The following is a 25,008-nucleotide window of genomic DNA, read 5'->3' on the forward strand; positions in this document are numbered from 1 at the left end:
TACCGGGAGACCTGCCTGGTGTGACTCGCCACTTGCCAACGGGCTACTGACTTCAGGAAACAGGGTCGCTTGTGGAGTATATTTATATACATAAATATATATATATATATATATATATATATATATATATATATATATATATATATATATATATATATATATATATATATATATATATATATATATTTATATATATATTTACTGACAGCTCACAGAACTCCAATGCGCGGCACTCCCAGGCGGGTGCTCTCAATGCGAGGGTGCACTCGCATATCCATTACAGCTCCGTTCCCCCAACGTAGACTCTCATCCACGGGAAAAAGCACTCACGGGTGCAGTTTTTAATAGATTTATTCACAGCAAACAAACAGAAGTGTTTCGTTCGTAACCTTTCTCTATGTTTACCGAAGCGTCATTCAGACCGTCAATTAATACAGGTTGCAATGGTAACAAACATAGGACTTCTCCTCAATTCAGTTTGCATATGAACTTCCGCACCATCTTGGAAATCCACCAAGCAGCGCAAATCTTAAAAAGCAAAAATCACCTTTCAGACGACCCACTTCATGATCACAATTCATATAGTTTTCGTGAGAAATAATAATAATCATCATAATCATCCCGCTAATGGGCCTTTTGGGAACGTCCAAAGTTCCTAAGCTTGCAAAAGTCATAAAGCCCTGAATGGGCTAATATACATTCCAGAAAACGACAGTCTGTGAAGTTGACCAGCAACAATGCAATAAATCATAAAATCGGAAAAAGCAAACAAAATTGCAAAATACCAACATTGTATAATAACGAACTTAATGGATGCAAGGACCTGTGGGGGATAAATCGTCAAGAAGAGAACAGTTAAAAAGACCCCCAAGGCCAGAAGTTCATAATCTGAAAAAATCATCAGAAAAATCATGGCAGTACATTTGCATATTAAATATAGACATCATTCCCCAAGGTGGACCGATAACTCTTCATGCATATTAAGGCCCATTGGTGCTTTAGTCTGCATATCTATAATGTACCTCGATTCAAGTCTACGTAATTGTGTCAACCGGTCCCCCCCTCTAGGATTGAGCGGGACATGATCCAGGCCAAAGTAACTGAGAAGATCTCTATTCCAATGATGGACTCTATCGAAATGGCGCGCCACAGGGTACGCTTCGTCAACTTTGGCAATGGCACGCATGTGTTCAAGAATCCTAATTTTCAAAGGATTCACAGTGCTGCCTATATAACGTAGACCACAAGGACAGGTGAGGCAATAGACACTATACGGTGTCGTGCAAGTCAACAATTTCTTGATCTTCTTATGGACCCCTACTTTCGGTATATCATAGGCCAAGACCCTTTTACTGAACTTGCAGGCCTTGCATTTCCTGCATGGAAAAAACCCTTGCAGTGGGCCAAAAGGAGATTTGGGAATGTCCGTCATATAGCTGCGCACTAGCTCATTTTTTATTGATCGCGCCTTTCTAAATGTAATCAAAGGATTAGACGGAAGATCATGACACAACACATCATCCGTGCGGAGAATATGCCAGCTTTTCTTCAGGATCTTTTTGAGTAAGGGAGCGTTTTTGGAGTATGTGGTGATAAGGCGAAACCGCCCTCCAGCAGCAGTGAAGGATTTCTTCTCCTTTTTCTTAAATAAATCCTTCCCCTTGATGGAATTGGCCCTCTCATAAGCCTTACTCAAAATTTCAGGGCTGTACCCTCTGACCCTGAAACGTTCAACACTCTGTTTAGCAGAACTCTGAAACTCCCTGTCATCTGTGCAATTGCGTTTTATTCTAAGGAGTTCCCCATAGGGGATACTCCTCACAAGATTGAAAGGATGACTGCTTGTTGCTTCCAGAACACTATTTCCCGCGGTGGATTTGCAGAATAGTCTACTTTTCAGTTGGCCAGAATCAATATAGATATTGACATCCAAATTGTTAACAGATGTCTCACTGACCTCTCCTGAAAATTCCAGATTCACATCGTTCCTATTGAGTACTTCTATGTACTCTTTGGCTGTATCAGGGGTGCCGTTCCAGACAATAAATAAATCGTCAATGAAACAATGCCAACTTATCACCCTGTTCGTCCAGGTGGCATTACATGCCCCCCAGGCCACCTGCTCCTCCCACCAGCCTACGAACAAGTTCGCGTAGCTGGGGGCGAAACAGGTGCCCATTGCTGTGCCCGACATCTGTCTATACAGCTGTGACTGGAAAGGAAAAATATTGTTAGACAAGCAAAACAGTGCAAACTCCAGCACCATGACGCTGTGCTGTGAATGTTTCAAAGGTCTCTGATTCAGGAAATATTTTATTGCCTCTAGACCATGCACATATTTTATAGATGTGTAGAGGCTTGTGATGTCAAATACCATCATGGTGTAGCCCTCTTTCCATTCCAGTGACATAAGTTTCTCCAGAAAATCGGTAGTGTCCCGAATGTACGATTTCAAAGTTTGAACAAAAGGTAAAAGGAAGTTGTCCACATAAATAGACAGATGCTCTGTTAGATATCCTTGAGATGCCACGATCGGTCTCCTTGGCGGTGCTTCCTGATTCTTATGCACCTTAGGCAGGTGATAGAACGTAGGGACGGTCGGATTCAGGTGCCTGAGAAACATAAATGCATCCATTTCCAACAGCCCCACGTTATGCTATTTTGTTATAACCGAGTGATATTCAATACTACTCAATTGAGGGAAACATCCTTTACGACACAACTTTTACAACGCAGTGCCTTTACGACACAACTTTTACAACGCAAACCATTACAACGCATTGCGCTGGGGGGCGCTCTAGGATAGGGAATACGTTTAATTTACTATCCAACACCTTCCCTAGTGTCCACGGGGACTGGAGTTGGAATTGTAAATTAAACTATTCACTATCCAGCACCCCAAAGCACTATGCGTTGTAAAGGTTTTCGTTGTAAATACTGCGTTGTAAAGGCATGCGTGGTAAAAGTATGCGTTGTAACGTCATACATCCCCTCAATTGATATTCTTTGTTGGTGATAGGCAGGCACGTGTCCGTTCTGGTCAATTGACGTAGTGCTTCTTGATTATAGTTCTCCCGGCTTTGAAGCACAATGTTACCGCCTTTATCTGCGGGTTTATAAATAATCTCCTTTTCTTGGCTCAAGCTCACAAGTGCCAGATGTTGTTCTTTAGAGAAATTATTAGTCCCAGATTTGGTGAATTTTTGTTTACTTCTGAATCATGTCAAATCCCTTATCACAGCCTCTGAGAAGACATCTATGGCATCATTGGTTAATTGGGGATTAAATGTGGAAACAGGCTTAAAAGGCGTTAAGCTACCTTCTTGTTCTATGCCAGTCACTGCCAACTGTTGTGACCTACTAATAGAAGTCAAACTCATTTCCTGATCCCCATGGTGCAGATCTTCAAGTTAGTATCAAAAAGGAGGAGTCCTGGGCTATTACTGCTCTTATCGAAGCAGAAGGTCCATACACGACATGCCCAAATAACACAAAATGCAAAGATAGTCGCAATGTTCCTATAGATAGAGGAAGGTGTTGGTACAGACTGTAGTGCAGGTGGATTAGAACAGGGTAGCCTGGTGGTCACCCTGGGAATCCATTTTGTTGGATTTAATGCCCTCACACACCCTTTCAGGTGTCATGCTTCATCATTTGGGCCTGCTCCTCGTTGGGTCGGCGGTGCAATACCCAACGGGCAACACCTCAAAGAGGGGCTCTTTGGCGGAGGTCTTTTTCCAACTGCCGTATGGATGAAGTGCGGGTGTGGGGCCAGCTAGTGGTACCAGAGACACTTTATTCAGGAGGGCCACTGCTCTAGTTTAAAAACAATTTCCTAGAGGAGAGTAGTGGAAAGTGATGTTTCCTATTCTCTTACCTTGTGACAATAGTGTAGACAGTTACATTTTCACTTAGATACATGCTAAATCAGTCCCCTTGGTCCTGAAGAATCGCTCAGTAAATTTTAGAGTAGCGAGAAACATGTCGACCGGACTTTAGCACACTCCAGAAGAGAATAGGAAACATCACTTTCCACTACTCTCCTCTAGGAAATTGTTTTTAAACTAGAGCAGTGGCCCTCCTGAATAAAGTGTCTCTGGTACCACTAGCTTTATTTTATCTCACTCAACTACGTCTACCTCGAATCCTGGCCCCACACCCGCACTTCATCCATACGGCAGTTGGAAAAAGACCTCCGCCAAAGAGCCCCTCTTTGAGGTGTTGCCCGTTGGGTATTGCACCGCCGACCCAACGAGGAGCAGGCCCAAATGATGAAGCATGACACCTGAAAGGGTGTGTGAGGGCATTAAATCCAACAAAATGGATTCCCAGGGTGACCACCAGGCTACCCTGTTCTAATCCACCTGCACTACAGTCTGTACCAACACCTTCCTCTATCTATAGGAACATCGCGACTATCTTTGAATTTTGCAGATCTTCAAGTACCATAATCGCATTCAAGTCTTTGCCCATCAAAACATCCGTTTCACTCGTTCTGACGGGTTTCTTCCTTTGTGTTGTAGACTGCACTTTCGTCTTAAAAAACTTATGAAGTTTCAATTTGCGAGTAAATTTGTACAGGTCAATACAGGTTTGCGTAAACTCTAAATCTCATTGTGGGCAGAAATTGAATCCCAACTTCAGTACTGACTCCTCTGTTTTGTTTAGTTGTTTGTCGGTTAGGTTAATGATGGTCAGGTTATCCCCCATCATTATTTCCTCTTGTTGTATCCTCTCTTGCTCCTTGTGGCACGTGGTGAGGTATTTGTTCTTGCGGCCCCTCTGCCCCCTCCTGGTTTTCCTCTTCCAGCCTTCCCAGTGGCTTGCCTGCCCCCGGCTCTGCCACGACTGGTGAATCAGTTTGAATTCCTTGCGAAAAGGAGTAAGGATACGTCCTGACCTCAATCGCTCTCTTATCTCATCCTCGGAGGATTCGTTCTCTGTGACCTCCGATTCTGACGTCACTGGCGTCTCCGTCGCTCCCACTTGCGTTGTCATCGTTTTCTTCTTATTCAACAGTTCATCCCGTGGTGCGTCGTATTTTTTGGCTAAAGTGAGGATCCTCCCTAGGGCATAATCCTCTTCGTCCCTGTCAAACTTACTTTGTTTACGAATTTCGCCTTATCACCACATTCTCCAAAAGCGCTCCCTTACTCAAAAAGATCCTGAAGAAAAGCTGGCATATTCTCCGCACGGATGATGTGTTGTGTAATGATCTTCCATCTAATCCTTTTATTACATTTAGAAAGGCGCGATCAATAAAAAATGAGCTAGTGCGCAGCTATATGACGGAAATTCCCAGATCTCCTTTTGGCCCACTGCAAGGGTTTTTCCCATGCGGGAAATGCAAGGCCTGTAAGTTCAGTAAAAGGGTCTTGGCCTATGATATACCGAAAGTAGGGGCCCATAAGAAGATCAAGAAATTTTTGACTTGCACGACACCGTATAGTGTCTATTGCCTTACCTGTCCTTGCGGTCTACGTTATATCGGCAGCACTGTGAATCCTTTGAAAATTAGGATTCTTGAACACATGCGTGCCATTGCCAAAGTTGACAAGGCGTACCCTGTGGCTCGCCAGTTCGATAGAGTCCATCATCGGAATAGAGATCTTCTCAGTTACTTTGGCCTGGATCATGTCCCGCTCAATCCTAGAGGGGGGGGACCGGTTGACACAATTACGTAGACTTGAATCGAGGTACATTATCGATATGCAGACTAAAGCACAAATGGGCCTTAATATGCATGAAGAGTTATCGGTCCACCTTGGGGAATGATGTCTATATTTAATATGCGAATGTACTGCCATGATTGATTTTTCAGATTTTTTTGGGTTATGAACTTCTGGCCTCTGGGGTCTTTTTAACTGTTCTCCTCTTGACGATTTATCAATCAATCAATCAATCAATCAATCATAGACATTTATAGAGCGCACTACCTACCCGTAGGGTCTCGAGGCGCTGGGGGGGGGGGGGGGTGCCGTTACTGCTCGAACAGCCAGGTCTTGAGCTTCTTCCTGAAGGAGAGGTGGTCTTGGGTCAGGCGTAGGTCGGCAGGGAGGGAGTTCCAGGTCTTGGCGGCCAGGTAGGAGAAGGACCTTCCTCCTGTGGTGGCTCTGCGGATGCGTGGGACGGCGGCGAGGGCGCGGCTGGCAGATCGGAGGTGGCGTTTGGGAGCGTAGAAGTTGATTCGGTTGTTGAGGTAGCTCGGGCCTTGGTCGTGTAGGGCTTTGTGTGCGTGGGTGAGGAGCCGGAAGGTGATTCTTTTGTTGACGGGGAGCCAGTGCAGGTCTCTCAGGTGTCCGGAGATGTGGCTGTTCCGTGGGATGTCGAGGATGAGTCTGGCTGAGGCGTTCTGGATCCGCTGGAGTCTCTTCTGGAGCTTGGCGGTGGTTCCGGCGTAGAGTGCGTTGCCGTAGTCCAGTCGGCTGGTGACGAGGGCCTGGGTGACGGTCTTCCTGGTCTCCGTGGGGATCCACCAGAAGATCTTCCGAAGCATGCGCAGGATGTTGAAGCACGACGAGGAGACGGCGTTGACTTGCCTGGTCATGGAGAGGGAGGAGTCCAGGATGAAGCCCAGGTTGCGTGCGTGGTTCGTTGGCTTGGGTGCGGTGCCCAGGGCGGGGGGCCACCAGGAGTCGTCCCAGGCGGAGGGCGAGGGGCCCAGGATGAGGACCTCCGTCTTGTCTGAGTTCAGTTTCAGGCGGCTCGTCGTCATCCACTCGGCTACCTCTTTCATCCCTTCGTGCAGGTTGGCTCTGGCGGCGACGGGGTCGTTGGTCAGGGAGAGGATCACCTGGGTGTCGTCGGCGTAGGAGATTATGTTGAGGTTGTGTTGGCGTGCGATGGCCGCGAGGGGGCTCATGTAGACGTTGAAGAGTGACGCCGCAGATGACTTCGGTGGCCTCTGACTTGTACGGTGGTAGGCGGACCCTCTGTGTTCTTCCGTCGAGGAAGGAGGCGATCCATTCCAGTGCCTTCTCCTGGATTCCGACGTTGCCGAGGCGCTGTACTAGGGTGCGGTGGCAGACCGTGTCGAAAGCCGCGGAGAGGTCTAGGAGGATGAGGGCCGCTGTTTCTCCGTTGTCCATCAGGGCTCGGATGTCGTCGGTGGCGGCGATGAGGGCGGTCTCGGTGCTGTGGTTGGCACGGAATCCGGACTGCGATGGGTCGAGGGATCCATTCGTCTCGAGAAAGGTGGCCAGCTGTTTGTTGACGGTCTTCTCGATGACTTTGGCTGGAAACGGGAGTAGAGAGATGGGGCGGTAATTCTTGAGTTCGGTGGGGTCTGCCGTAGGTTTCTTGAGTAGAGCGCTGAGTTCGGCGTGCTTCCATCTCTCGGGGAAGGTGGCGGTGTCGAATGAGGTGTTGATAATGTCCCGCAGGTGGGGTGCGATGACAGCGTCAGCCTTGTTGAAGACGTGGTGGGGGCAGGGGTCGGTCGGAGATCCGGAGTGGACGGAGTTCATCACGCGGATGGTGTCTTCGGTGCTGGTCGGGGTCCAGGCTCGGAGGATGGTGGTGGGCGGCGTTGCTGTGGTCGTGGCGTGGGTCGGATGGGTGCTGAAGCTGTTGTGTATGTCCGCGATCTTGTTGTGGAAGTAGGAGGCGAGGGAGTTGCAGAGGTCTTGCGATGGGGTGATGTCGTTGTTTCCGGCGTTGGGGTTGGAGAGCTCTTTCACGATGTTGAAGAGTTCCTTGCAGTTGTGTGCGTTGTTGTCCAGTCGGTTCTTGAAAGCCGTTTTCTTGGCGGTGCGGATCAGTTGGTGGTGTTTCCGGGTGGCGAGCTTGAGGGTGGTCCTGTTGTCCGGTGTGGGTTCCTTTCTCCAGACTTTCTCGAGGGCTCTGCAGTTCTTCTTGGAGCTCTTGAGTTCGTCGGTGAACCATGGGGCTTTCTTGTTGCCGGGTCTGCTGGGCGGGGTCCTCAGAGGGGCGAGTTCGTCTGCGCAGTTGCTGATCCACTTCGTGAGGTTGTCAGCGGCCTGGCTGGGGTTCGCTGAGCTGGCCGGAGGGTGCTGGCTCAGGGAAGCGGCGAGCTGGTCGGCTGTGATCTTGTTCCAGCCTCTTCGAGCAACCTGTTGCTGGTGGTGGTGGATCGTCGTTCTTCTGAAGGTGAAGTGGATGCATCTGTGGTCCGTCCAGTAGAGTTCTGTGGCGTGGCTGAAGTCGATGTCTTTGCTGGATGAGAAGATGGCGTCGAGTGTGTGTCCGGCGAGGTGGGTGGGGGTGCTCACCAGTTGCTTGAGTCCAAGGTTGGCGAGGTTGGCGAGCAGGGTGGTGGTGTTGCGGTCGTTGTTGTTCTCCAGGTGGAAGTTGAAGTCCCCCAGGAGGATGTAGTCAGCGGAGGGGAGGGCATGCGGGCTGATGAGGTCGGCGATGTCCTCGCTGAATTGAGTGCGTGGTCCCGGAGGTCGGTAGATCAGGGTGCCTCTGAGGGTGGTCTTCGGGTCGGTGTGGATCTGGAAATGCAAGTGTTCGGCGGAGGGTGGGGCGTTGTCGGTGCTGGTCGTGATGCGGATGGTGTTCCTGTGGATGATGGCGATGCCTCCTCCCACCTGGTTGGCGTTGCGGTCCCTCCGGGTGATCTTGTAGCCCTCTGAGATGGCGATGGCGATGTCGGGCGCTGAGGAGGCGTTCATCCAGGTCTCCGTGATGAAGGCAACGTCAGGGGCCTGCATCCATTAAGTATGTTATTATGCAATGTTGGTATTTTGCAATTTTGTTTGCTTTTTGCGATTTTATGATTTATTGCATTGTTGCTGGTCAACTTCACAGACTGTCGTTTTCTGGAATGTATATTAGCCCATTCAGGGCTTTATGACTTTTGCAAGCTTAGGAACTTTGGACGTTCCCAAAAGGCCCATTAGCGGGATGATTATGATGATTATTATTATTTCTCACGAAAACTATATGAATTGTGATCATGAAATGGGTCGTCTGAAAGGTGATTTTTACTTTTTAAGATTCGCGCTGCTTGGTGGATTTCCAAGATGGCGCGGAAGTTCCTATGCAAACTGAATTGAGGAGAAGTCCTATGTTTGTTACCATTGCAACCTGTATTAATTGACGGTCTGAATGACGCTTCGGTAAACATAGAGAAAGGTTACGACTGAAATGCGTCTGTTTGTTTGCTGTGAATAAATCTATTCAAAACTGCCCCCGTGAGTGCTTTTTCCCGTGGATGAGAGTCTACGTTGGGGAAATGGAGCTGTCATATATAACATAAAATATAATAAAAACATTCTATTATAAATTAAAACATTTAACTATTTAAAAATATTTAAACTTAAATTTCACAGTACATTTAGTGCAACAGTTGGGAAAGTGTTGGATAGCGAAGGAGTACAATTTACTACTCCAACTCCAGTGAGTGCAACAGTAGGGAAAGTGTTGGAAAGTGGAGGGGTAATAATTGTTATTCCCACTCCAATGAGTGCAACAGTTGGGAAAGTGTTCGATAGCGAAGGAGTACAATTTACTATTCCTACTCCAGTCAGTGTAACAGTAGGGAACGTGTTGGATAGCGGAGGGGTAAAAATTACTATTCCCACTCCAATGAGAGCAACAGTAGGGAAAGTGTTGGATAGCGTAGATGTAAAAAGGACTGTCCCCACTCCAATGAGTGCAACACTAAGGAAAGTGTTGGATAGCGGATGGGTAAAAATTACTATTCCCACTCCAGTGAGTGTAACCATAGGGAAAGTGTTGGATTGCGGGTGGGTAAAATTACTATTCCCACTCCAATGAGTGCAACAGTGGGGAAAATGTTGGATAGCAAAGGGATAACATTTACTATTTCCACTCCAGTCAGTTCCAAATTAAAACAAACAAAATATTAACAAAAACAAAAACATATTTAAAAAACAAAATAAATATAGAAATATGTAAAAGATGTTAATACAAATATATTTAATATTAAAAATAAAAAACATATTGTAATGTTAATTACATATGACAAATACCTACAAATAGTATATATTTAAAATAAAAAAATAACCTTCAAATAAATAAATATTTTGAATTAGAAAATATTTGACAAAAAAACATTATTACATACATTGATTTTTTTATTTCCTACCCTATAACACCATACAAATTACAACCCACATTTAAATTTATACAAAAATGTACTTACATAATTAACATAATTAATTATCAATGAAATAAATTTTATTAATTTAAAAACACATTAAAACTAATAACAATTTTTTAACTTCACAAACTTTACCCCTATAATCCCTTACAACCTACAGCGAAAATTAAACTGTAAAATAATAAATTACACAATAAAAAGTATTTTCTGTTAAAAAACTATTACTATTAAACAACTAATTATAAAGTAAAATGTATTTACTCCTCACCCTGTACTCCTATAAAAGTAAAACCCACACACAAAAAATACAGTTACACTAATTAAACATCAATTAATTAATCAAAATCAATTAACAACTAATTATTAAATAATTAAACACAAATTACTTCCCACCCTTTACCCCTATAAACCCAGAACCCACACCTAAAATGAAATACACAATTATCATAATTAGTTACCGATTAATTAACAACCAATGAATTATCTCGATTGCTACAACTTACGCCATTGAAATCCAAAGTGTATATATGGGCTGAATTGACAGCATTAAAAGTCAAGGTTCATTGGTATCAACAATGAAACACAAGAAAACGAAGGTGCAAACACCCATTGATGGTCTTCAAGGCACAGTATCAGGTGTTTGTCTGCCCAGTTTTAGCACAGCTGTTGATATCGGACTGATTAATGTGAATTACAACATGAATGCTCATCATGAAATAGTAAGTCAGTTCCCTCCACTATTTCATGGTTTGGGAAAGCTTAAGACTATGAAAGTAAAGTAGCATATTAATGAGGACATCCGTCCTGGTGCTCGAAGACATAGAAAAATTGCTTTTCATTTGCAAGAAGCTGTTGAAAAAGAACTTGAATAGTTACTTAAGCATGATATTATTGAACATTCTACTTGTCCAACGCCATGGGTTTCTCAGATAATAGTAATGCCTAAAAAGAACAGGGAAGGAGCTGTATGCATATGTGTTGACATACATCAGGCAAACAAGACAATTGAATGAGAACGACATCCAGGTCTAAACATGGTTACATGATAACATAATTAAATAGTGCAAAAGTCTTATCTCGCCTTGATTTAAATAAAGGTTATCATCAGTTAGAACGTAAAGAAGATTGCAGGTACATTACAACCTTTTCTATACATGGCGGTCTATTTTGATACAAAGACTAGGTTTTGGTGTGTCATCCATCCACTACAGAACTGTTTCAAGATGTCATTCGACATTTCATACAGCCTGTCATAAATGCATTCAATTATAGTGATGAAATATTGGTGTTCAGAGCTAGACAAAAAGAGCATGGTAAATTTCTTACACAAGTATGTTGTTTACTTGCCAAAGCAGGTTTGACTTTGAATGTAGACAAGTGGGAGTTCTATAAGACAAAGATGAAGTCCTTTCTTCATATCTTTTATGATGGGGGTATGACACCAGATCCTGCTAAAGTACAAGCGCTGTCAAATGCTGATCCCAACAAGATGTTTCTATGGTGCGTTTATTTACTGGCATGGCCAGCTACTGTTCCAGATAGATACAAGACATTGCCACGGTACGTGCTCCGTTGAGAGACTTGGCGAAAAATAATGTTTCATTTCATTGGTCACATCAATGTGAGAAAGGTTTTAAGAAAATAAAACAAGCCATTGAGAATTCTACTGAAATGGCATACTTCAATCTGAAGCTTCATACAGAGGTTGTTGTTGGTGCTCGCCCAGTTGGCTTAGGCTTTATCCTTGCACAGCACAGCGGACACCCGAACGCTAGAAGGCATATTGTGGTACATTCAAGTAGAAGTTGGTCCCAAACAGAACATGCTTACTCACAAACAGAAAAAGAAAGTTTAGCTGTGGTATGGGCTTGTGTACATTTCCATGTATTACTATATGGAAAACCTTTTACAAAGGTATTTGATTGTCAAGTGTTACTGACTTTATTTGGCAATCCAAAAGCTAAAATGCATCCTCGCATTGAACGATGGGGACTATGGTTGCAAAAGTATTATACATTGTGCATCATCCAGGGAAGGATTAGAACCCTGCTGACTACTTTTCCTGAGAGTCATGGCACTCTATCCACGACAGCTGAGGCCTATTTTAACTTCATTGTAAAATCAAAAACACCAGCTACCATTTTGTTAGTCCAGATTATCACTGCCATAAATGACGATAGTGACATGTTAAAGTTAAAGGATATAATTACACATTCGTCTTGGAACCAACACACTTGACCGCTCACCAGTGATGGGAATATCAAAAATACAAAAATGTCAAGGGTGAACTGTCCATAACTCATGAAGGAGTTATACTGCAAGGGTTGGGAATTCTGATTTTGGAGAGTCTACAACAGAAAATAATTGAAGTGGCCCATGTAGGACATTGTGGAATCGTTGCCACAAACCGACCTCTCCAAGGCCGAGTCTGGTTTCCTTATCTTGATGACAGGGTTGAGAAGGAATTTAAGGGATGTCATCTATGCAACTGCCTTTCTACAAAAACTACTCATCACACCTTAAACATGTCAGAACAACCAAAACAACATCATCTTTAAGAAAGGAGATCCAGTGCTCACACAACAGATGTGGAAAAGAAGATCTGATGCTCAGTTTGATGCAGATTGCAGAAACCTTTCAAGTGGTGTCTACCAAGGGACACATGGTGACTGTCCATGCACTGGGAAGTCTATTTCCAGAGACTCTTCTCATTTTAGGCACTTAACAAATCATTCATCAGATCTAATCCTTGAAGGAGAGACTGGATCTGAAACATCAGTCACTGCTGTTGCCTCTACTCTGTTGATGAACAACTTGGACATTGGCGACGACAGTTCCCAGTTTCCCAGAACAAGATCAAGTCGAACAAGGCCTATGATGCAAGGCTGCCCATAGACATGCTGACTTGTTGCTCGTAGCAGTGGGACAGCAGATAAAAGGACAGTTTATGAGGGGTTCTCTTCTCTGTCATGATCAGATGGTAGGACCAGATTATAATTTACAAACTTGTTTAAAATTACCTAGCACAGAGAGGCTCAAACCTCCCCTTTGTCTTTTTGGAATAGTGTGTTCTGTGATATTGTTAGCCATAAAGTTAAGAAAATACTGAACAAGAGGTTACAGTTTGAGAAAGTCAAAGCAATGGGCGTATGTTTCACCAAAAATCACTACTGGGTGGCTACTATAAAGGGGGCTGTCCACCACATAGAAGTTGGAATACTCTGTGTTGCTATAATCATGCTGCATATTTTCTTCGCCAGGCTTGTGCATCATAAATAACTATAGATGCAGGCCTTTGTGTGTATACTGACTTAGGGGTTGACAAATGGAACTCTACCTACAGATTCCTTGTTGGGCCTTTGGCAGGTGTTTTTTCATGTTTCCTTACTGAAACATTGCAGGGCCTTTGATGATGTCTGTGGTATCCTCACTGCAGGCTCGATGGACCCTAACCACAGGCCCTAAGGGTCCAAGGGAGTTGTTCCTGGTGTGGCCAAACCCTTGGCATGCATAAGTGAGGCTCCAGAATCAGCCTAGGACCACTATACCCTTTCAAACTGAGCTAAGTCACCCTCTTTTCTAAATAAAAAAAGGCAAGGTCCAGCTGGCAGTTAATTGGGATAGATTTTCCCTATTCTTTCAGACGTTTGTTAAGCTCAACTGTTAAAAAGGAAGCCCAACTTACATACAAATACCAGACTCAGTTAACACCTGGCTGTCTTAGTAACACTGACAGATGTGTACCAATTTAAAGTGAATAGGTATCTCTAAAATAGAGTCTCATAAAATACTCTAGCTTTAATGTCCAACTGATCCCATTCCAGTTTTGTAGCCACTGTGCTGCAAGTTCACCGGCCACACTAGGCTCTGCAGCAAATCGTAGACTTCAAGATGACCATGCTGCAGCTTTTACAGATGGTTTGGAAGTCTCCGGTGTACCTTTGGGCCCCACAGATTCATCAGGAGCTTGAAGTTGGTTGGGCACCTGGTGGCGGTTACTCCACCAGAGCCAACTGACCCTGTACTTCCTCTCTATTTAATGGTGTATATTGCTCCCTGATAATACTCATTCAAGCCCCAGTGCCACCAGTGCTTTCAAAATTAGAAACATCTACTGATGTCGTGAGCGCCTTGAATGCCGAGTTCGGGTGGCAAGGTCCGGACCGGGGCCAGAAAATGATCAGTTGGGCCCAATATGGGTCTCTTGGCGGCACGGGGAAATACAGCGCCGTTTTCATGGTCATGGTATATGAGGCTGTAGAGATGAACAGCTCTGCCAAAAAAGCAGAGAAAAAAACATAAAAAACATATAATAAACATTGAAAGTCATAGTCAGCTAGCTTAGTGGCTAACGTATTAACCGGTCGCCATTAGGACCACATGCACGTTATACCTTGGTGTGCGATAAAACAATTCCTACATGTTTTTAATATTTGCAAACTCTGGCACCAACTAGCATGCTAGTGTAACATGGAGCATGAAAGTTAAAATACTTAGGTTAAAGCGTTTTACTCCGAAACGTTCCTAATTCTGCTAGGTTTTAATCCTAAAAACTAGACATTCCTCCGTTTTATCATGAGATTCTGCGTATGCATTGTCAACAGGCCACTAATAGACAAGCACTGGCAAAGCCAATAGGTCTTGCCTACGCGAGAGCTATTTGCTTTGGCAATGTGTTTTAGCCATGCTGTATACCAGTGTGGCTACTGTTCAGTATGTCTAAAAGTTAGTGGTGTAGAGTAGCGTGGGGTAGATTGGAGTGGGGTAAATTGGGGTAGTGGAATGGGGTGGATTGGGGTAGAGTGGGGAAGATTGGCGTAGAGTGTAGTGAGGGTAGAGTGGGCTGGATTGGGGTAGATTGTAATGGGGAGGCATTAGGTAGTTGGGTAGATCAGCGTGGTAGATTGGAGTGGGGTAGATTGGATTTGGGTGGATTGTGATGAAGTGGGGTAGATTGGAAAGAGTGGGGTAGATTGGGAAGGGTGGGGTAGATTGGGAAGAGTGGGGTCGATTGGGAAGAGTGGAGCGGATTGGGGTAGATGGGAGTGGAGTGGGGTAGACTGGAGTGGGGTAGACTGGAGTAGAATTGGGTCTACTGGAGTTAAGTGGAGAGGGTAGATTGGAGTGGGGTATATTGGACATATTGTAGGGTAGATTGGGATGGAGTGGAGTAGATTGGGATGGAGTGGGGTAGATTGGGATGGAGTGGGGTAGATTGGAGTTGGGTAGATTGGGGTAGATTGTATTGCAGTGCAGTTGGATAGAGGCGTGTGGTGGTTTGGGATGGGGTGAGGTAGATAGGAATGGGCTAGATTGGAGTGGGGTAAATAAGATTGGGTTATTGTAGGGTAGATTGGAAAGGAGTATATTGGAGTGGAGTACATTGGGGTAAATTAGAGTGCTGTAGATTGAAGTGGGTGGAATTAGATGAAGTAGACTGGAGTAGGTTTGTATATTTTTGAGCATGTTTTTATTGCAATTGGTACGAAATCAAGGCATAATAAGGCAAAACAGGTAATGCAAGGTATCCATGCGATTGCCATATCCAGTTCCGCATGTCCAATAAGGAGATGGCGGCAGTGTTTGTCAATTATATGTTATTGTAAACTCATCTCATTATAGATCGGAGTAGGTTAGTTTGAGGTGGAGAGGGGTAGGGTAGATTGAGTGGGATGGCCAGGGCTTGACTAGTTGTATATTGTGCGTTGCCTGGGCCTTGCCGGCCCCGACTCCCGGAGCCGAGACAGTGACACACACGGACGAGCACAGAATGATTAAGCCACTCCGAGAGTCCGGCTACACTAGTCCTACCCCCTGCTTCATGTCATAAACACAAAAGGCAGGATTAGGGCAGTCACTTACCCCACAGCGGTTAGCACAGCACCTCTTCTTGCCTGGCTGTCGCCTGGATGTGGATGGCTGGGATCAAGATCTGTTCAAACTTCAAAGACACATGATATGTATTAAAGTAAATTGCCGCTTCCTCATAGAGTCGCCTGTCTCTAAACCAAAGTGTCACCTCGCCCTAGGTTGTGAATAAAAGATTGGTCTAACCATTGTGTCCTGTCTGTAATCTGAGATTATGTCAATAATCCTCTGTATCTGTCCTGTAGATTTGTCTTTTTGTCATTCCTCTATGTCAGTCTGCCTTCTTTGTCTGTTATCTGTGTCTCTGTCTGTGTTCCCCTTTACCTGTCCTCACTCTATCTTCCTGTGTTTCCTAGTTGTCCTTCGTGTGGCTTCTTGTGTGATTGCAGGTCAAGCAGGCCTTTAGGCAGACCTACCTATTTTTGTGTCTTCCTGTGTATTGGTTATTCTTTCGTTCCGGTCATAGATGCATCTGTCTACTTTCCTATGTGGTAACAGGACACCTTCTGCCAGTCTCAGCTTTGTTCAAAACACACAAACATTGTCATACTGGAAAACAGCAGGATTAGAAGAAACTGTGCCTTTCAACACTGTGCACTGTCCCACCTGCTGTCAGACCATGGTTCACCCCAACTGGACCCTCAGAGGTCACACCACACAAATTCATTGGCAAGACAATGCCACTTTCAAGACCGCTGCCCCGAACCACCTCTGAGAAAGAGCTGTGTTGTCAACAGAGTCATCTAAAGAAATTAGGACTGCACAGGAAATAGGTGGGCAGACAGGTCACATGGATCAAGCAAGAGACTGGCAGATGTGCAGAGGGCACAGTTGGCATCCCTGGTTTCTTCAAAGCACCTCTATTCCACTCCCACCTCCAACCACATCTCTTGTGGGAGCTGCACTGCCTATGTCTATCCTTGTTTCAGCACCATCTTTATGTACGTTTCTTTAGAAATTATTTGTCTCCCTTTAAAGAGCTCAGAAAAGGAGAACACTTTCATATCGGGTTGTCTCTCAGCTAGCTTGTGGAATCAAACTGTTCTTTCTGATGGTATTCTGGTTCTGGCAGCAAGGTATGAAAATATCCATTTAAGTGGAGTTTTCTCAACTACTTTAGGACACATTTTGGCCAACAAGCATTGATAAAGTCAGCAGGCCTAGCTTTAATGTGAAAACTCATGGAAACAGAATGTGTGCTTCAGGTACATGATGTGACTGGGTGGGTAACCTGGTGCTCTTTAAGGTCACCCTCTACTATTTACTGTACTTTGAAAGTTGATACAATTAAATCTGTAATGGAAAATGTGCTGTAAAATTCACCTTTTTGGTCCGTCTTTTTCCAAAATTTTCTTGGGGGGGGGGGGGGAGAACCCTACAAACTCCCCTAGTAGCCTTCGAGCTCCCTCGCTGCACTTGCTCGCTACACACCATGTGGGGGCTGGTCTCACTTTTACTTTGTTCTCTCTGATTTACTACTCGTGTCTATGTTTGATGCTCTCTGAAAGAATGTCTATGGGTACATGATCTGACTGGGTGGGTGTAACCGGGTGCTCTTTAAGGTCATCATCTACTATTTACTGTGCTTTGAAAGTTCATCTAATTGAATATGTAATTGAAAATGTGCTGTAAAATAGACCATTTTGGTCTGTCTTTTTCAAAAATGTTCTTGTGGGGAGAACCCCCCCAAACTCCCCTAGTAGTCGTCAGGCTCGCACGTTGCCCTCGCTCGCTACACGCCGGATGGAGGCTGGTCTGGGAAAATTTGCCAGGGCTGGTTTCAGTTCCCAGTCCGGCCCTGATTGTAAGATTCATAGATGGGTACAATGAAGAGGAACTTCTGTATTTGTGTAGAGAAGCCTCTAGACGTACTTGTGTGACACATGAGGCCCTTGAAGCGAAAGCTCCAGAGTTTGGGATCAATGTTTTTAAAAGTACGATCCTAAAAAAAACTTTTAAATGTTTATGACTAAAGCTGCATTCAAGAATATGCGAACCCCTGGGTTGAAACTGCAACTAAGTTAACTAGTCAGCAAAATTCAGTTGTAGAGCAACTCCAGGAGCAATTCTGAGGTCAAAGCTTATACAATGAGGGAAGTGAATGGAGGAGCTTACGTTAATGTGCCTTGGAGACAGTGATCTTTTCACATTTACAAGTCATTTTGCAATATCTGAATACCTTCTTTGACACTGTCATTCCCAGTGATTTGTGGGCTGAGTGTAAAGTGGCTGTACAATGGACAATTGCAGAGTCACAGAGGAAGTTTGTAACTAAGGCTTTTTCTACTGTGGTTATGGAAAAATACCGTCAAGTGGTTAACTTTTTGTAAATTAAGGTTCACCAGAAACAGATTTATTGGTTAAAGATATCAAAGACCACACGAGTCTAATGTGTAAGTGCATGCTTATTAAGAAAAGCCTATATAGGTTTTATGCCAGCATAGTGGTGTTGAAAATCCCGAGTGAGGGATCTTGGAAATTTTTTGTCCATTTTTGGTTGTTGGTTTGCACCCAGTGATTTGTTCACATATCCAGCAGACGGTAATTTGCTGGCAGTCCAACCTTTGGATGAAATCCCTCGGTACACAAAATATTTTAGTGATGATTCGGAAATCAGACGAAAGAAAATTAAAGAGAAATTCATGTTGGCTCAGATTAAATTGTCCCAGAAAGTATTTCAGAATGGTCTGTACTTGGTGAACTTTGGCTATGGCTCTAGTGATGGAAATGGAATGCAGGGAATTTAATAGCAAGGTAGTGGTCTGAAGATGCAGGGTGAGAAAGGTGTCCTACGTGGGAGAGAATGAAAGATGCCTGTTGACTCGAATAGATAATGATGGCATGTCATTATTGTATTAAGTTGTGTCACTGAAAATGCAAGTGTCCAGTTTGATGGTCAAGGTTCTAATATGAATGTTAAGCCAGCCCAGAATCTGCAAATGCAAAGACCCCCTAATTCTAATGTGCTTCAAGCCTCCTTGATACAGCATAATCTGAATACTCTGAGGTTTAACGCAAATGTAAGCACCCCAGCTCCACAGAACCCCTTCCAGAGTACAGATACTTTCCAACAGTTCTTGGTCTTCAACACTGTTGAAGACCCAGAGTCTGATTAATCACAGTGATGGTGACTGAGAGCAGAGGAGGACTGTGTACGTGGCTCAACCTTAGAGGTAGTCCAGAGTATATCATATACGGAAGGAGATGTAAATGACCCTCTGTGTCCTTTCTCATTGACACTGGTTCTACCCATTCTACTGTACGTACAGTGGAAGTCCCAAAACCACAGCTCTCCGGATAACAAACCCAAGTTGTAGGTGTTGCCAATAAGCATATAATCAATCCTCTTTCAGTTAAAGTTCTTGTGAAGACTTGTTCCTTTAAGGAAGACCATCAGCTTTTTCTTTGAGAGTCAAGTCCCGTGAGTCTCTTAGGAAGAGATCTTTTATGTAATCTCAACTGTGTGATCTATTGTTCTTCAAATGCCATTGAGCTTCAAACACACGATGTAAATGCAGATTTTAAATTCTGCACTCAGAAATCCATGTTTGGGTAATTCCCCATTCTGACAAAGGAAGATTTGCCACCCAACGTAAAGGAATATGTAAAGGCGGAAGTCTGGGATTATTCTGGCAAAGAGATTGGCCTAATTAAAGGTGTTGAACCTTAAAAATCCCTCTCAAACAGGATGCTAAATTTCCTTGAACATCCCAGTATAACCGCTCACCAAAGGCGGTAGCTGGCATTACCCCGTGATGAATCCATGATAGAAAAAGGCATTTTAAAGGATATCATATGAAGGTCCTGTAATTCCTGATCATGGAGCAACTGAAATTAAATAAAAAGTGGAGGGTCATTCAGGACCTGCAAAAGATTAATATTACTATTGTCCAATGTTTTTCGGTGGTACCGAATCCAACTGTATACGGGTCAAATTCCCTTAGACGCTGAGTGGTTCAGTCATCCACTTTTGCAAAGCATTCTTTTCCATTCCCTTGCAAGAAGACAACCAGTTCCTTTACGCATTCCAGTTTGGACACAGAGTTCTGGCTTGGTGCTGAGTGCCCCAAGGGTATGCAGAGAGCCCCTCAATCTTCAACCAAGTCTTGAAAAATAATCTGGAGACAGGTTGCTGTGTAACTCTATCTTGATCCAATAGATAGTTGATCTATTTGGTGGTGTAGACCATACAAGAAGCATCCAGACAAGACACCATAGCAGTATTGAATCAAGCAGCTGAAAATAGACTTAAAGTGTGCCCAGCCAACCTACAATATTCTCAGAGGAAAGTCCTGTATCTAGGACACTACACTGAGAAAGGAACAAGAAAAGTGTCTCAAGAGAGAATATCTGAAATCTTGCAGATGAATCATTCTAAAGTGCAGAGAGAAATAAAAATATTCTTTGGAATGGTGGGCTACTTTCATCAGTGGATTCACAACTTTTCCCTACTGGCCAAGCCTCTCAGAGGCTTACACAGAAAGATGTGTCATATCTGGTATCAAGGACAACAATTGTGATACCCTTCCTCGAGTTGAGAGAAAATCTCTGCCATGCCCTGGCTCTAGAAGCCTTTTATCCTTTGCTCTGTCTGACAGGCAAGGATACTTCCTGTCAGTACTGACTCAGATGCATAGAAACTCCAAATCCACTGTTGCATATTTTTTCAGCCACTCTTGACTAAGTAGCCACAGTGTTACTGGGTTTCATAAAGGCGGTAGCTGCAGTTGGTGTCAAGGTCCAGCAGTGTGAGAGCATAGTCATGGAGTACCCTCTTACAGTCATTGTGCCTTATTCAGTAGAGAGCTTGCTTACTCTCACTCAAACCCAAAACATGGCCAACAGTCGCTTTACAAAGTACGAGCAAATTATCCTTGTTACAGGAAATATCACATTGAAAAGATGCTCAAGTCTTAACCCTCAAACAAAAAGGAACCGGGTTAGATCCGTGTACAAGATGCACAGCCATGGATGCATTAAATGAATCAAAGTTTCCATTATAATCCTCAGTTTTATCTTTTACGTTATTTACTCCATACTTTTCCCAACCATTTAATCCTTGTTTTCAATTCATTTTACACATTCGACTTCCCTTTAAAAAGATTCAAAGCAGTGAGACGCATCCATCAGTCACGATAGTTTATTTAAAATCCAATGCATTTCCGGAATATTCCCTTCGTCAGGGATATCTAAAAATAAAAATTTTCAAAAAAGGCAATCATAAATAACATCGTATTCCTCACCCGATTACTGAACATAAATACTGAATGTTGTTTTACGGGCTCTACCTAGTTTATTCTCCATTCAACCCTGCCATACTGTTATTATTGCTTGTTGCTTGTGTTAATGATGATGGTGTAGACCATGACTGTACGGATGATACTGAGTTGCGTACCAAACCAAGACCTGACATTCGAGATGCCCCTCTGGAAGAGCCTGATAATATGATGTTTGCAGACAGCTCTTGCTTGAGAGCTGATAGAGGGATCTTGAAAACAGCCTATGTCGTTTGTACCTTTAGGGGTGCAGTGGAAGCCATCTATTTGTGGAGGAGAATAACAGGGCATTGAAATTCCATCTAGCTAAGGTGTGTGCATCCCCATCTCTAAAATGGCCTTGTGCTCTTCTATTGGTGTTGATGAGTCTGAGAGGCATTTTGGATAAGATGACACAATTGTTCCCTCATGACATTCTCATAGACAGAGTCATAAGACTCCTTGCTGTGCCTGCAACTGCACTTGTAAATATTATAGATGTAATGGATTTTGACTTCTGCAAAGGCCTAGCTAATGTGGTGCATTCTTTCTCTCATCAGGTTCAATTGGTGACTCCACTTCCAAGGCAGGAGCAGTGCGATGACCACAGTCCAGGCAACTTGGTTTTGTTAAAGAAGCATGCAGCACAAATAGAAAGAGGAAAAAACAAGGAGAAATGGTTATTTCTCTATGCCTACCCATCGCAGTGCAGTGTGAGGCAACACAGCGACTTGCTCTGCATTGCCTCACTCCATGTCTACAAGGCCATGAAAAGCCACACAGGGTGGCTTAATGCAGCCTTGTAGATATGGCACTGCACTGTGCGCCGCTGGTACGTCAAAATGGTGACATTTTGGCGGGGCACAGGGGCTTGCAAATGAGGCCCTCAATTCAGTGCAACCTAAGAACTGAAGGGGAAAATATGAGTAGTGTGCTCAAGTGTCTTAAAGTCAGCCTGAGACAAGTACGGGCCTGTGGTGAATGAGCCATGAGCACACAGAGTGACCCAAACTGAAGAAGCTGTAAGCGCAGACTCTGAATTTGGAGAAGGGACAAGTGGTGTGATCAGAGGGGGGCCAAGAAGCGAAAGGTGGCCAAAGAAAAGAGAGAGATGCAGAGTTTCTGTGTCTGAAGAAAGCATTCCAGACGCCAACAACAAGAAGACAGAGGCCAGTGAGCAAAGTGACCATGACATTGAAAGGCCAGAGGTTATGAGATCAAAGAGAATATAGTTTCCTAGTTGGAGGCATTCAGCTCTTGAATGGACATATTTTGCTAAGAGTGAAGCTGATTTGAGAATACATGAGATTGATGACTGACAGACTGTTTTTGAGAAACCTCCATGTTCCAAGCTGCCACATTTGGCTTTGACTAAATCCTGATTTTGGTTGAACAGAAGTCAACTAAATGTTTCTCAGTACATTTTTCTTTAGGCTGTTTCATGGTTGTTCATCATTAAGACTCTAAAGTGTGCTATGTGTGCAACTATTTGATGACATCAGTTGCTGGTAGTATGAGATATCGCCACATTCCTCTAACATACCCTCTATCGTGTAGCATTTTTTTTAGTTTGTTTTATCGGCAAGGTTTAGTTTATAACTGTTCAAATGTTGACAAGCCTATACACAAGGTACCTATGATTAAGGCATTGATTTCGTAATTTTAAGTTGCACGTGCAAATGAATGGGGATACTTTCTGTATGGCGAGACAACCCTGTATTTTAACAAAAAGAATCTTACCTGCAAAATAAACAGGAATGTAAAGGATTTAATGGAAGAGTTGGAGGAAATATGGGAACAGGTTACTACTAAGAAATCAAAGAATAGCAAGGCTACTAGTTGGGAGAAGGAATAACAGGAGTTTTAGGATGCAGGTGTGCATCCTAGATTAAGTCTGGATATGGTAAAGGAGGGGAAATTATGTTTCATAAGAGTGAAATGACAAGTTAAGAATCCATTAGAGGTAGGATGTATGCAGTGTGTTCAGGGAGTAGAAGTTCAGAATAAATATATTCTGGTTGGAAGAGAATCTGCGGTTCCTGGAGTGTATTAACTTTGTGGGGCTAATGCTTATTTTCAGCTTCCATCTAATTGGGTGTGTAGTTGTTACATGGAGTTAGTGTTTCCAAAGGTATATAATGTAAAGACGTTAGAAGGCAAGAGTAGAGTTGCACATTGGAGATCTGTTCGTCGTGCATCACAAGTAGTGGGTGATATTTTTGGTGCCATGATTCTTTCTGCAGATGTGATTTTGAATGATGTGAAAATTAGTCAGATACACATCTTAGTTGACAGGCTGGCAGCTGACACTGCAGTTGCATTAAATGCCATACATTTTGAATTAGTAGCAATGTGGGCCATGATTCTTCAAAATATGTTTGCTTAAGACATCTTGTTTGCATAAGAGGGTGCTGTTTGCAAAGTTTTGCACATCCACCAGTGCTGCACTTATGTGCCAAATAAGAGCAAGGAAATAAAAACAATGTGATGAATATTAAAGATCTGCAGTAAGATTTGAAAGTATTGCCAGAGACAGGTGCTTGGGTAGCAATGGGAAAAGGATTTTCTTCTACAGGGTTAGTAATCTTGGTAGTGAGTTTTTGGGTTCTATATTAAGATCTATATTGGATATTGGCGTTTGTGTGATTTGTGTATTTGTTTTAATAATAAATGGAATTAGGTTGATGAAGAATGAGAAAGGTTCAGATAAGAATGGTGCAAAGTAATCAGTGTATGGCAAAGTTATGAAAAGAAAGAGGGATGGAATAGAGATGAAGGAGATACAGCGGTAGGTCTATTATGAACTGAAGGAGTTGGAAGGATGTAGGCATAACCCAGAGAGCTCAGACATCATTTGGAGATATTTATTTATTTAATGCATTTTTATAAAGCGCAGACTTTACCCGAAGGTGTCAGAGCACTGTACAATAGAACCAGTTACGTTACATGAGAAACTTGTTGCAGGAATAGAACAAACAAAAATAGCAAGCCATAGAGTCGAAGCAACCCAGGCAAAAGGCACACAATCTCAAGCACAGCATGAACAGACTGTACAAGCAAAAGTAAGAATAAATATGACAAATTTTACAATGACTAAAGAACTTCCTGGTGAACAATAGCAGGCCATAGCATCAAAACAACGCAGGCAAAAGGAACACAATTTCAAACGCAGCAAGCACAGGATGTACAAGCAAAAATATAAACATATGTGACAAATTTACAATGACTAAGGAACTTCCTGGCAGGGTCTGAGAAGGAGGGAATTAGTTCTGAAAATGTCTTTGGAATAAAAGAGATTTGAGGTCCGCTTTGAAGATCTGGATGGAGGTGATGGCACGGAGCGAAGGAGGAAGCGAGTTACAGGTTCTCACCGCATTACCTGAGAATGATTGTGCCAACAATTTTTCTCTTTTGAAGGAGGGGGGTTCAAGAAGGAACTTTTCCGCATTCCGAGAAGGTCTTGAGCCTCCAGACAGTTTGTGTTTATTTGCCAGATAGCGAGGGGAGGAAGAGTGCAAAGCTTTGTGGGTGATGCACGCTGTTTTGTAGATAGCTCTAGCCTCGATGGGAAGCCATCGGAGAGAAGACAGGATAGGAGTGATGTGGTCACTTCGTTTGGACCCTGAAATTAAGCGAGCTGCTGAATGGAGGACAGATTTGAGGGGGGAGATGTAAGATTTGGGAAGGCCAGTCAGAAGAGAATTACAATAGTCAAGTCTAGAGAGAACTAGCGATTTTACCAAGGTTTTTAGGTAATTCTCCGGGAAGAATCGACGAATCCCCCATAAAAGTCGC

This window comes from Lissotriton vulgaris, chromosome 5 (genome assembly GCF_964263255.1).
Source record: "Lissotriton vulgaris chromosome 5, aLisVul1.2, whole genome shotgun sequence".
NCBI lineage: Eukaryota > Metazoa > Chordata > Amphibia > Caudata > Salamandridae > Lissotriton > Lissotriton vulgaris.